The 14,335-nt window shown below is 37.2% G+C and overlaps 1 pseudogene; it reads left to right on the top strand.

The window, feature by feature from the left end:
- The first annotated feature begins 13,438 nt into the window (after positions 1-13,438).
- Positions 13,439-13,558, top strand: LOC115220085 (annotated as a pseudogene).
- Positions 13,559-14,335: the final 777 nt, after the last annotated feature.

The following is a 14,335-nucleotide window of genomic DNA, read 5'->3' as shown; positions in this document are numbered from 1 at the left end:
CAACCACAACATCCAAGGACAACCTGGATGATTGAGTGGTTAGGGTGTCGGCAGTTTGTACGTATCCTGTCATCCTCGAATGCAGGCATGGTTGTGAGGTTAGGAAGTACACTTTGTGCCTATACAGTTCCGTGTTCGATCCCACTGTGTGGTATTGCGATTATATCACTTCTACTATATCTACTAGTCAACTAATACGGTGCAAGTGAAATTTCGTAAGTATTAACTGTGTGGGGCACCTGTCTCAGAAACTGCTCCTGTAGCTAGGTGGTGAATTTAATCCGTTTTATCATCATCGTCTTGCTTGCTCTTGGATTATTCAGTGGAGTTCACTCTCTTGGATGAACTCTGGCTAAGAGTTTAATCTGATGATAAATTCCTTCCTTCCTCCAACAACTCATAAAGCCCCCCAAAGCCTTGGAAATGGTCATGGATACTGCTCTTCCTCTTTTGGCAATTTTATCTAGGCTATGCTCTTTTAAGGCATGGGACACTGGGCAGTTGTCTATTGGCCTCTCTTGTCTAAGGATTTGAGAAACTGATCTTTATGAGTCAGCATGACTCGAGAAGGAAATCTAACCAACACATCTAATCGTTTCTCTGGCCTAGACGTCTAACATCATTGTTCAGATGACTTAGAATCATGACTCCAAAATACATGTACAACTTAGAAGAAAGAAAACGAGAATAAGCCTAGACAATGTGAAATTGAAGTCGCGACAGATAATCGAAGGCAAATATTTGTAGCATTTGAGGATTATCGCTAGCTGATAGGTGATTAATGGGGTTTGGTGACCTGGTGATTATTCACGGATTAGCTAATATCTACAGTAGTCATTATTCATGGTTGAGGACTTAAAAATCAAAAACTTTTTCTACGTGTAAGATTATTGCTGTTGCTGTTTTGCCTCAAGTCAGCTTTGATTGACCAGAAACTATCACCAAAGGTGGTCAACCTAAGAACTTTTCAGTCCACCCTCGTATTTGATGCTGGCTACTCTGAATTATTCCCCATACCTCATTTTTGGTAACTTTATGCAAATTACCTGGGCCATATAACTGTCCTGCTCTTTTTGTATAAGTCTTAAGTCCCTTGGCTACTGAAGATAAGATAGGACAATTTTGCTGGTGACGACCATTGAGTCAGAAACACGCACCCACGACTGCCCTCCAGAACAATAAGTTTGTCTTTTTCCGTAATGGCATGCCACCATTTGAGTATTCTTAACTTTTGATGTTATCTCTCCGCTCTTGATTTAGAAATAGCTTTTTAGCAATTACACCGCGTAGCAAAATTTTTAATTTTACTTTTTAATTTCTTTTTTTTTTTGTTTTTTGTCTTTGGTCAGAAAGTGCTATTTCCTATTTGCTTCTATCCAAAGATCAAAGGAAATTACAACTACTCTCTTCAGACTTTTCTTTTGTGACTTGGACAACAATGTTTTGAAACTGAGCAATTTTTCATTACATTTCAGACAGATTCAGCACTGAGTTGCTGAAGCAGAAATATCGTTATAGCAAATATTCTGCTCAATATCATAGATTTGCTTGTCAGATGTTTGACCTTAACTACTTTAGCATGTTCCTCAGTGGTTGACAATATGTACATCTTGATCATGAGCAGGAGTAGAGGGAGTGCATAATAAAGATGTGTTGATAGGGATTCCTTGGAGTTTGAATTATGTTATACAGTGTTATGATACATACTCGAGAAGCACAGATAATTTTAATAAACCATGAATTTATATTGTATGATATTTGGTATACCTGTATTTGTCTATGTTACTCACTACGTAAAGGCTCTCTATCCTTAACCCACAAAAAAAAATAATAAATGCGCCCTTTTAAAGCCTAGCCAGGCTCATGGGCCCCGGTTTTCCGGTTTCAATGGCGTATGTGTTCCCCAGCTGGACGTTACTCATTTTTGTCAGCTGAGTGGACTGGAGCATCGTGAAATGAATTTTTTTGCTCAAGAACACAACGCGTCACCCGGTCCAAGAATCGAAACCACAATCTTACGATAATGATGCTGACACCCTAACCACTAAGCCACGCGCCTCCACTTTAACCCACTTACACGTTGGATATCTAGGATAATTCAGTTTGGGGGGGGGGGTTCAACATGCCTTTACGAAAGATACTCATCTCGGATAATTTTAACATTGCTCAGCAAGCTAACAAGATTTCTTGCCATGCACAATTTGCAAAGTAAACACAGCGATGTCACTCGAAGCGATGCCTCGTGAAGGTCACTGCCAGCTCTCATCACGCACGCGACCGTGTGTTATGTGATGGCGCACTCGTGTATAGTTCTGCAGTGGTTTACAGCACTGACATATACCGCCTCAAGGACTCTATTTTGATTTCTCAAAAATTAAAGCAAGTATACGTTGGGCATTGTTGAGTTAAACGCCTTTGGCGATGGTTTCCTGGTCAATCAGAACTGACATGAAGTTAAACGGCAACAATAACAATCTTATACGCAGAGAAAGTCTTTAATTCTTAAACCTTCAATCATTAATGAATTATAAGATTCATGTAATAACTACTGTAGCCATTAGCTAATCCATGAATATTCGCCATGTCGCCAAAATATTCTGGTGAGTTATCTGCTAGCGATGATCCTCAGGATTAACAAATATTTATCTTCGACATATATTTATTTATTGTGAATTTAATTACACATTGTCTAGTCCTTGACATATATACATGCACACATGCACAGATTATAAACATCTATGCATCATATGCATGAGTGTATATATTTAAACATGTACGTGTATGTATGTGTACGTATATATATATATATATATATTTATATATACATATACAAACTTATACACTTACGCGCATGCACTCAAGCATACGTACGTACGTACCTACGTGTGTGTGTGTGTGTGTGTGTGTGTGTGTGTGTGTGCGCGTGTGTGTGTGTGTGTGTGTGTGTGTGTGTGTTTGTGTGTGTGTGTATATGTGTGTGTGTGTGTGTTATTCAAGTTTTATTTCAAGCTTTCTTGCCAATAGAGAAAGAGCCTGTTTCTAAATTTAGATCCAAGGCCCCTTCATTGGAAGTTCCACAACATCAACAGTGTATTTTTGTTTGTATGTATGTATGTATGTATGTATGTATGTATGTATGTATGTGTGTATGCATGCATGCATGTATGTATGTTGTATGTATGTATGTATGTAGTATGTATTATGTATGTATGTATGCATGCATGTATGTATGTATGTATGTATGTATTTATGTATGTATGTATGCATGCATGTATGTATGTATGCATGTATGTATGTATGTATGTATGTATGTATGTATTATGTATGTATGTATGTATGTATGTATATATGCATGTATGTATATGCGCAATATTTGAAGTCAGTGCATGTGCAGATTTGCATGTTTTGTCTTATGTAGGTATTTATTATGATGCATATAATTGCATGTCAGGACATGCGCATACATAATTAAATGATGAACTCACGTATGTATGTATGTATGTATGTATGTATGTATGTATGTATGTATGTATGCATGTATGTATGTATGCATCTATGTATGTATTTATGTATTTATGTATGTATGTATGTATGCATGTATGCATGTATGTATGTATGTATGTATGTATGTATGTATGTATGTATGTATGTGTATGCATGTATGCATGTATGTATGCATGTATGTATGTATGTGTGTATGTATGTATGCATGTATGTATGTATGTACGTATGATTTTCTTTGATTTCTCTCCCGCGTGCGTAATGTCCGGTTTTTCACATCCTTCATCTTAGTTATTTCATGTCCTTCGTAGATTATACTTCGTACCAATTTCTTAGAGACTGCTTTACATCTTCTGCGCAATCTTCTACATTCCGGACTGTCAGACTATTTACCGCCGTTGTGTTATTTATTAATTAATTCATTTGTTTTATTTATGAGTATGACATAAAAGAAAATCATTGCTTTATTCACTTTAAATCAGTTGGGGAGAGTGATGATATCTTTGGGGATAAAGATACCTATATTACCTTTATTTTATTCCTATACTCATGCTATGTTTAACGATTAATTATTTTTATGTGGTGGGAATATTATTCATTCTTATTGTGGCGCACAGAATATTCGAGATATTTACTAATTTCTTTGACTTTCCATCCATTCACAGAATTCAGGCATTTTCAGTTTCTGTGAGCTGGCAGAAACGTTAGCACGCCGGGCGAAATGCGTAGCCGTATTTCGTCTGTCGTTACGTTCTGAGTTCAAATTCCGCCGAGGTCGACTTTGCCTTTCATCCTTTCGGGGTCGATAAATTAAGTACCAGTTACGCACTGGGGTCGATGTAAACGACTTGATCCCTTTGTCTGTCCGTGTTTGTCCCCTCTATGTTTAGCCCCTTGTGGGCAATAAAGAAATATACATTATGCTGTCCCACTTTGTTAAAACACGTTTCCCCACCCCTGGATTTCTTTGTTATGCGCCTTCGCTCACATCAGTGAGATCTTCTACCTTCCTCTTGCCGTCCCATGTGCTTCATCAAAACTCTCGTTCACGTTCTTACCTCCTCACATCTATGCATTCATACCATCAGCGACCCGATTCTTCCACATTTGCACACCTCAATAAAAATAAATACAACACACATCTACTCACAAACACACATAAATGCACATGCACACACACATACACAGTATTAGATATATATTCACATATAAACATATATATATTATATGTATAATATAAATATATATATATATATATTACATATATATGTAATATATGGATATGTAATATATATATGTAATATATATACATATATATATTATTTATATTATATATACACACACACACATACAAATATATATTATATCTATTTTGTATATATATATATATATATATATATATATATTACACACACACACACACATATATATATTGTGGGAGCATATGGCCTAGTGGTTAGAGTAGCGGACTCGTGTTCGCGGGTTCGAATCTCAGAGCGGGCGATGTGTATCTTTATGAACGAAACGCAGCTCCGCCAGAATGTAATGGCGTACTCCTGCTCACTCTTTCGCCACAACTTTCTCTCTCTCTCTCTCTCTCTCTCTCTCTCTCTCTCTCTCTCTCTCTCTCTCCCTCTCCTCCTGCATCTAGCAGCTCACTTGTGATGGACCGGCGTCCCGTCCAAAAGGGAAACCTAATACGCCAATAAAACCGGGAAACTGGCCCTTATGATCCAGGCATGGCTCGAGAAGGAACAAATAACAACAACAACATATATATATATATTATGTCTCTTTTGTATATGTAATATATCATATATATATATATATATATATATATATATATATATATACACACACACACACATGTATATATACACGCATGCGCACATACACACATATACGACGGACTTTTTTTCAGTATGTGTATGTGTGTGCGTGTGTGTGAATGTGTGTGCATGCGTGCGTGCGTATGTGTGTGTGCTGTGTGTATGTGATGTCCCCCACCACCGCTTGACAACCGGTTTTGGTGAGTTTACGTCCCTGTAATCAAGCGATTCGTCAAAAGAGATTGATAAAAATAAGTGCCAAGCTTTAAAACTCTTCAAAGCGGTGCCCCAGAATTGCCGCAGTCAAATAACTGAAACAAGTAAAAGATAAAGATAAAAGACAGAAGATATATTATATATGTATCATCTTATATATTATAAATGGAAATTTCTGTCTTTTACCATCTTAGTTCCTAAACCGCGAATCAATATTTACGAAACTTTGCATACATGTTACACTAACATCCGGTTCAATAATAGGCTAATTGGATTGTAATAAAAATTTATAATGTGCTCCCCAGGCGTGTTGGGCAAATAATATGATAAAATGAAAAAGGTGCAAAGAGTGCTAGTCAGAGGGAAACGCAGTAGAAGAGTGAGGGTGACTTATATAAGGAAAAGGGAGAACTGCGTTATGTAAGCGACAAATATTGTGGCAATGGGATGGTAAACTTAATACAGCTGTCATATACACGTGACGCCGCATGCATACTTTCGTAAATACATAGATATAAAACGCACACACACACACACACACAGAAATGTGGGTGTGAGGAATACGTTGCTTCAAGGAGCGAGGGTGTAGGTGGATTTTCTGATGTCCATCGCAAAGGAACACTCATACAGACACACACACAGACATACATATATATATACATACATATACATACATACTATACACCATTTTAAATGCCTGATTACCTTTGTGTGTGTATGTGTGTGTGTGTGTGTGTGTGTGTGTGTGTGTGTTGTGTGTGTGCGTGTGTGCCTTTATGTGTGTGTATGTCACGACCTATAACTGTCTGTCTCTCTACTTTTGTAGGATCTTCCCTGTTGCTGTCACATATTGCGAGATTTTAAAATTACATCAAAATTTTCAAATTTGGTATGTTGAAATACTTTTCCACGTTAAATTCGATTTTGTCATTTATTTTTTCAAGAAAAATTGCAGAAAAATTTTACTGAGTTTTAAAGTTTAATCGATTTTACCTAATCAGAAAACAAGATATAGAAGCTGACATTTTCTACATGACAGCTTCGTGATAGCTCGCATTTTCTGAATGATAGTTATCTATCACTAAATGAAGGCAAAATCATTAGGAGGAGGAATTTTTTTATTAAACAAATCAAAGCAAAGCATTACGACGACAAAGTTGTAAGAACTTCTGAAATTTTAATGAATAAAGTCATGTGAAATAGTCGAACAGACAAATAAATAATTTAAAAGAGGAAAAAATCCTCAACGAAGTTTTTTGCGAAAAATTGCATAAATCTGTCCTGCTCAAGAGTCCTATCTGTCGGGGAAGTCATGGTCTGACATGGAATAAACAAAAATTTCTACAAGACATTCTGTTGTAAAAATTGCCTGGCAACAAGCTATTCAGCTGAAAGCCCCCACGTGACTGAAAGTGTACTAAATGATTTCAATAAAATAAAGAACTGAGTGAAGTGTTAGCGACAGTCGACAGTGTTGGTCGACCGTATTGGTTACTATGTTTGTGCGACGTGTGTTGTTTTAATGTCGTATCTACGTTCGAGCAGTACGAAGAGCGTTCTTTGTGAACATATATTCGGCGATAGATTATTCTAGATAACCACATTCCAAATAAGTATTTGAGTAATACTATTTTTACACCCAACGTTCACACCCACGTCATAACAAGTGACACAATATAATATAATATAATATAATATAATAATATAATATAATATAATATAATATTGTATAATATATGATGTGCATTTATGCATATATTGTTAAGTGGCAAAAAATTCCTACTTCGGCCACGAAACCCTGGGCAACTGTATTTCTCAAAGCCCTCAGCAGATTTTATTATATCTTGACACTGTTAGCTGATCGAGTGCTATACGACTTGTTCTATATATCGTTAGCAGTGGAATGTGACTGGTATGCGATAAGCAGACGCCTGCAACTGATGAATGACATGTACACTGAAATCGTGTGATCTCGCAGATCGCTCACCTATGCAAGACGATTCTTGTCTGGTAATAATATATTTGTGCCTTTAGCACTGTACGAGAGGATCTGTGTATGAGAGGAACTCTCAAGGGGAATATCGCAGTAATACGGCTTTCTAATAATACATCCATAAGATACATTCCTCTTTGGTAGAGCTCTCATTGACTTCTTCATGTTTCACTTGAAAAGGAAATTCAGAGTGGAGAGGGAAGTGCTGTTCTCGAGTGAGTTTATTGGAAGGTGGGTGGAAGTTGCGAAAATAGCAAGACTGGATGGTACCTCTCTAAGTGTAGACCTGTGAGTCAGAGAGAAGGAATTGAAGAGGGAACTTACTCCTGAGGTTTCAGGGAAATCTCGGACTGTGGGGTATCAGGAGGGTCACATCTCTATCATCCTCCCCACCACTTTTTTAAAACTTTTGTACGCTATGCATATGTCCTTTCTTTTTCAGTGTATACCGTGTATACTTACTTTCTTTCACTTTCTTTTTCATCATTTCATTATATGTACACCCCAACACTTTACGTCTGTCTGTATTGATCCCCTCATCCTTCGCCCTTGTGGCAAATAAATGAAATCATTATCATTATTATTATATGAAAACTCACAGCATAGTTTGTTGGGTATGATGGAAAGTGTCAGCTGTCCACAACCAGCAGATTATTATTATTATTCATTGTGTTTGCACAGCTTCTAATGCTGGAGACGTACTACTTAGTTCACTACCAATGAGCTAAGGTAACACTCCTTATGTTTTGAGCACCATCCGGAGTATTCGAGCGGTTTCAAGCAGTGCTGTTTTCTGCAAGTGCTCCACCCTTATTGCAGCCCCTATTTGTTCCATGTACTTCTCAAGATTTTTACTTGCTGTTCCAGGGCTCCGACTATTATTGGTACTATTACCACTTCTTTCATCGATCACAACTGCTTAACCTCACAAGCTAACCTGTCATATCTACTGACTTTTCTTTCTTCCTTATCGCATACCTTGTTGGTTTGCTATATCTATCGCATACCTTGTTGGACATGCTATATCTATGATCCAGCATCGTTTGCATTCTTTCTCAATTAACACTATGTCTGGTTTCCTATTCTCTATCTCATAGTCGCACTGAATCATAAAATCCCATAGGATTTTTGCATTATCATTTTCGATGATGCCTTCGGGTTTATGATCGTACCACATCTTTGCTCAAGTTCATACTTGTTGCAAAGTGACAAATAGACAATCCTTGCTATATTGTCATGACGTATCTTATATTCTTTCTGGGCCAGTGGCGTACAATGACTGGTAATATGCTATACGGTTTCAACATTTTGTCCACAAATTCTGCACTTATCACTTTCTAATGTGTTGTCTATTCTGTATTTGATGTAATTAGTTCTTTATGCTTGCTCTTGGGCAGCACACATTAGAGTCTCCGTTTTCGGTTTAAATCACTTTTAGTCGTCCATAGCCGTCTTTTTTCTCTGTCTGTCTTATCTTCAAAATCCCTATGAAATTGTCCATGCATTCTTTCTTTGTCCACCTATTTTCAGTTTCATTCACTCTCAAAGTGCTTGTACAGTGCTTTATCTTTGCAATCTTCCATCCTATACAAACCTGACCTTCTTACTTCCAATAATAGCGGGACTGTGGCATTTTATTATTATTACTATTATTATTATTATTATTATTATAGTAGTAGTAGTAGTAGTAGTAGTAGTAGTAGTAGTAGTAGTAGTAGTAGTAGTAGTAGTAGTAGTATCATTGTTATTATTATTATTATTATTATTATTGCTATAGAAACAATTGTTAAAACATAAAAGTTTGAATGCATTTTCCTTATTACATTAGCTATTCAAATACACACACACACAAACACACATTAATGTATCGTGTTTACTCAACCAAACGCACAATATATATATATATATATATATATATATATATATATATATATACATTTATATATATATGTATACGTACATTTATGTATAATAGCTCCTATGTGTACAGTTAGATGTACGACTGCTTTTGCGCTTATATATATATATATATATATATATTTGTATATATATATGTATATATATACACATACCTATACACACACACATATATATATATATATATATATATATATATATATATATATGTGTGTGTGTGTGTGTGTGTATGCAAACATGCACACTTACATATTCATATACATCTATACGTGAACACACGTGTTTGTTTATATACTCACATAAACGTATATACAAGCACACACGCATACACCCACACATCCGCACACATGCACACACACACACACACACACACACACACACACACACACACACACACACACAGAGAAATGCTTGAAACGAACACGTTCTGCTACATGACCTACAACACTTCTAGGATCAACAGCTTTGATGAATTTTCCATCATCCGTAGCTTTCACTGCTGAATTGGCAAGCTCAGTTTAATAATCCACTACTCGTAATTCACTTACAAATCCGCTATGACTTCACGAAAAAAATAATAAAACATAATTCATGTTTATACACCTGAATTGTATTTTCATTGATTTTATTTGGTTTATTATTTTATTTTAATTAAGAATTACAAAGGTGATAATACAATTGTAAATGAACGGGAAAAAAATTGTAATGTTCAGGTCATTGTTTTAATGGGGTTTTTTTCGAGGGCGTGAGCGACTTAAATGAACGGAATTAAATTGTAACGTTAAGGTCTTTGTTTAATGGTTTTTCAGGGACATAAGCGACTTAAATTATTTGAAATGAATCGGCTGCGATCGGGAATGAAAATATTGTTATCAAGAAACAAAAATTGACCAAGTTGCCCAAATGTACTCCAGTGACGAGTGTTTGTCTAGATCAGTGGTTCTCAACCGGAGTCCGTATGGCCCCTGAGGATCCATATAAGATTTAGCGGAGATAAGTGGAGGCGCAATGGCCCAGTGGTTAGGGCAGCAGACTCGCGGTCATAGGATCGCGGTTTCGATTCCCAGACCAGGCGTTGTGAGTGTTTATTGAGCGAAAACACCTAAAAGCTCCACGAGGCTCCGGCAGGGGATGGTGGTGATCCCTGCTGTACTCTTTCACCACAACTTTCTCTCACTCTTACTTCCTGTTTCTGTTGTACCTGTATTTCAAAGGGCCGGCCTTGTCACTCTCTGTTTCACGCTGAATATCCCCGAGAACTACGTTAAGGGTGCACGTGTCTGTGGAGTGCTCAGCCACTTACACGTTAATTTCACGAGCAGGCTGTTCCGTTGATTCGGATCAACCGGAACCCTCATCGTCGTAACCGACGGAGTGCTTCCAACCAAATCCCAGCGGGGATAAGGGTCCACGCAAAAAAGTACTAAATTAGGTATCCACAATGATATTTTAAGGGCCCCTGAAAAAAAATTTTGCTTTAGATATATGTATTGGTATTTATTTCAAGAAACAGCAAAGCTCTCTTTCACTTACGTTTTACATAGTTCAACCTACACGAGTTGATGTGTGGAAAACAAAATAGGAATTTTGAAAGAAGTTTCTATACTATTTACTTGTTTCAGTCATTTGACTGCGGCCATGCTGGAGCACCGCCTTTAGTCGAGCAAATCGACCCCGGGACTTATTCTTTGTAAGCCCAGTACTTATTCTATCGGTCTCTTTTGCCGAACCGCTAAGTAACGGGGACGTAAACACACCAGCATCGGTTGTCAAGCAATGCTAGAGGGACAAACACAGACACACAAACATATATATACACATACATACACATATATACATATATACGACAGGCTTCTTTCAGTTTCCGTCTACCAAATCCACTCACAAGGCATTGGTCGGCCCGAGGCTATAGCAGAAGACACTTGTCCAAGATGCCACGCAGTGGGACTGAACCCAGAACCATATGGTTGGTAGGCAAGCTACTTACCACACAGCCACTCCTGCGCCTATAAAGCTAGTTTTTAAACATCGAATGGCTATGGGGGTCCACCAGAATAAAATAGTAATCAAAGGGGTTCATAGATAAAAATTGGTTGAGGATTCCTGGTCTACATTCCAAAAATGGATACTTTTTGATAAGACCCAATGCTAATGTCTACAGAGGGATGAAAACGATGGTTGAGTGGATGGATGGATGGATGGATGGATGGATGGAGGGAGGGAGGGAGAGAATGATGGAAGGACGGACGGATGAACGGACGAACGGACGGACGGATAGATGGATGGACTGGAGGTTATATGCGTGTGTGTGCATGATAAAAGCGATATAAAATGCATGCTAATTCACTGAACCTGGTAATTTAGTTGATCGAACAACTGACCAGTCGTGGTTGGAAATACCGACCGAGATCTATCTATCAATCTATTTTATTTATATTTTCATCTATCTATCAATGTATCTATCTATCTATCTATTTATCTATCTATCAATCTATTTTATTCATATTTTCATCCATCTATCAATCTATCTATCTATCTATCTATTTATCTATCTATCAATCTATTTTATTCATATTTTCATCCATCTATCAATCTATCTATCTATCTATCTATCTATCTATCTATTTATCTATCTATCAATCTATTTTATATTTTCATCCATCTATCTATCTATCTATCTATCTATCTATCTATCTATCTATCTATCTATCTATCTATCTACCTATCTATCTATCTATATATCTATCTATCTATCTATCTATCTATCTAACTATCTCTCTATTTATCTATCTATCCATCTATTTTATTTATATTTTTATCTATCAGTCTATCTATCTGTTTTATTTATATTTTCTTCTATTTGTCTATCCATCTATCTATTTATCTATCTAATCTATCTATCTATCTATCTATCTATCTATCTATCTATCTATCTATTTATCTATCTGTTTGTCTGTCTGTCTATCTATCTATCTAGTTATATATGTTTGTCTATCTATCTCTATCTACCTATCTATCCATGTATCTATATCTATCTTCACCCATCCACCAATCTATATTGATCTCTCCATCTATTTACCTATTTATCCATTCATATATGTATATATGATTATCTGTTTATCTATCCATTTATCAATCTATCAATCTAACTAGCCATCAATCTACATATTTTTTACTACTTGTTTTACTTGTTTTATTCATCACATATCTCTTCAAGAACATCACCATCGTGCGTAGTCCTTAGTTATATTTCCATGTCACGGAGACCGCTTCAATTAAACTTGCAAAAAATGTCATCAGCTTCATTAGACATCATCAGTATAGCTTACTGTACATAGAAAAAAAACTGGTTAGATGTTGGCCGGTAGTTTTAGAGGTCATTTGTAAAACTTTAAACTCAATAACACCGAACGACTCAGGTCTATGCTTTGCTCCTTCAGTTTTTCAATGTTTTTCTCTCTTGCATCTATTTGTGGGACTGTACAATGCTATAGAGCTCTTGTTTCCCGACTTTTTCTTGAAAAACAATTTATCTTTCACCTCCTAACACTGCTGCCTATCTTGATTTCAATAAGCAACATGCTTTCCTCTAAAACACCCACACACACACACACACACACGCACACTGATAATCGTCTGCTCATATATTTTAACCATACACTCAAACACACATCATCAACCCACCACACGCCTCATGCTGCCATCTTGCTCTTACCAAACCCATTCGCGTGAAATCTTTCTCATTTGACATGAGTCACGTGATAATCGGTGTAGGCTTCTTTTACGTCCGATAGAATAAGTTCCAGGCTTAATTTAAATTGAATTCTGGAGTCGATTTGATCGGCTGAAAAAAATAAACCTTCAAAGCCGTGCCCCAGCATGGCTGCAGTTCAATACCTGAAGTAAGAAAAAGCATAGACGCTGAATCTCTATTTGAACAAGTCTGGGCATTTTATTCAGTTTGGCTTTTTTGTTCAAGCCTATTCATAATTCTTTCCACGTTGAAAGCACCGGTTCTCGTCTGATCAACGAAGTTAAGCAACGTCGAGCCTAGTTAGTACTTAGATGGGTGACCGCTTGGGAAACCTAGGTGCTGTAAGCATTCATTTAGGCGTAGGAGTGGCTGTGTGGTAAGTAGCTTGCTTGCGAACCACATGGTTCCGGGTTCAGTCCCACTCTTCTAATATAGACTCGGGCCGACCAAAGCCTTGTCAGTGGATTTGGTAGACGGAAACTGACAGAAGCCAGTCGTATATATGTATATATATGTGTGTCTGTGTGTATATGTTTGTGTGTCTGTTTGTCTCCCCCCCCCAACATCACTTGACAACCGATGGTGGTGTGTTTACGTACCCGTAACTTAGCGATTCGGCAAAAGAGAACGATAGAATAAGTACTAGGCTTACAAAAAATAAGTCCTGGGGTCGATTTGCTCGACTAAAAGGCGGTGCTCCAGTATGGCCACAGTTAAATGACTGAAACAAGTAAAAGAAATAAAGGAGATTTTTGACACAAGGCGAGTAATTTGAGGGGAGAGAATGTTCAACTGTTAGATATCTTTATCGATCTCAAATGGATGAAAGGCAATGTCGACCTTGGCGAAATTTGAACTCAAAACATAAAGAAACGGAAGAAATGCCGCTAAGTATTTCGTCTGACGCGCTAACGACTCGGGCAGCTCGCTACCTCAAAATCCATTCGCAATGGCTTCAAACTTTGGCACAAGGCCAGAAATTTTAGGAGAGTGGCTGTGTCGATAACATCGACCTCAGTGCTCAACTGGCCCTTATTTTAATCGATCCCGAAAGGGTGAAAGGCTAAGTCGACCCTAGCAGAATTTGACCACAGAACGTAAAGAGTCAAAAGAAATACTGCTAAG

This window comes from Octopus sinensis, linkage group LG15 (assembly GCF_006345805.1).
Source record: "Octopus sinensis linkage group LG15, ASM634580v1, whole genome shotgun sequence".
NCBI lineage: Eukaryota > Metazoa > Mollusca > Cephalopoda > Octopoda > Octopodidae > Octopus > Octopus sinensis.
This window is presented reverse-complemented; position numbering and strand designations above follow the sequence as displayed.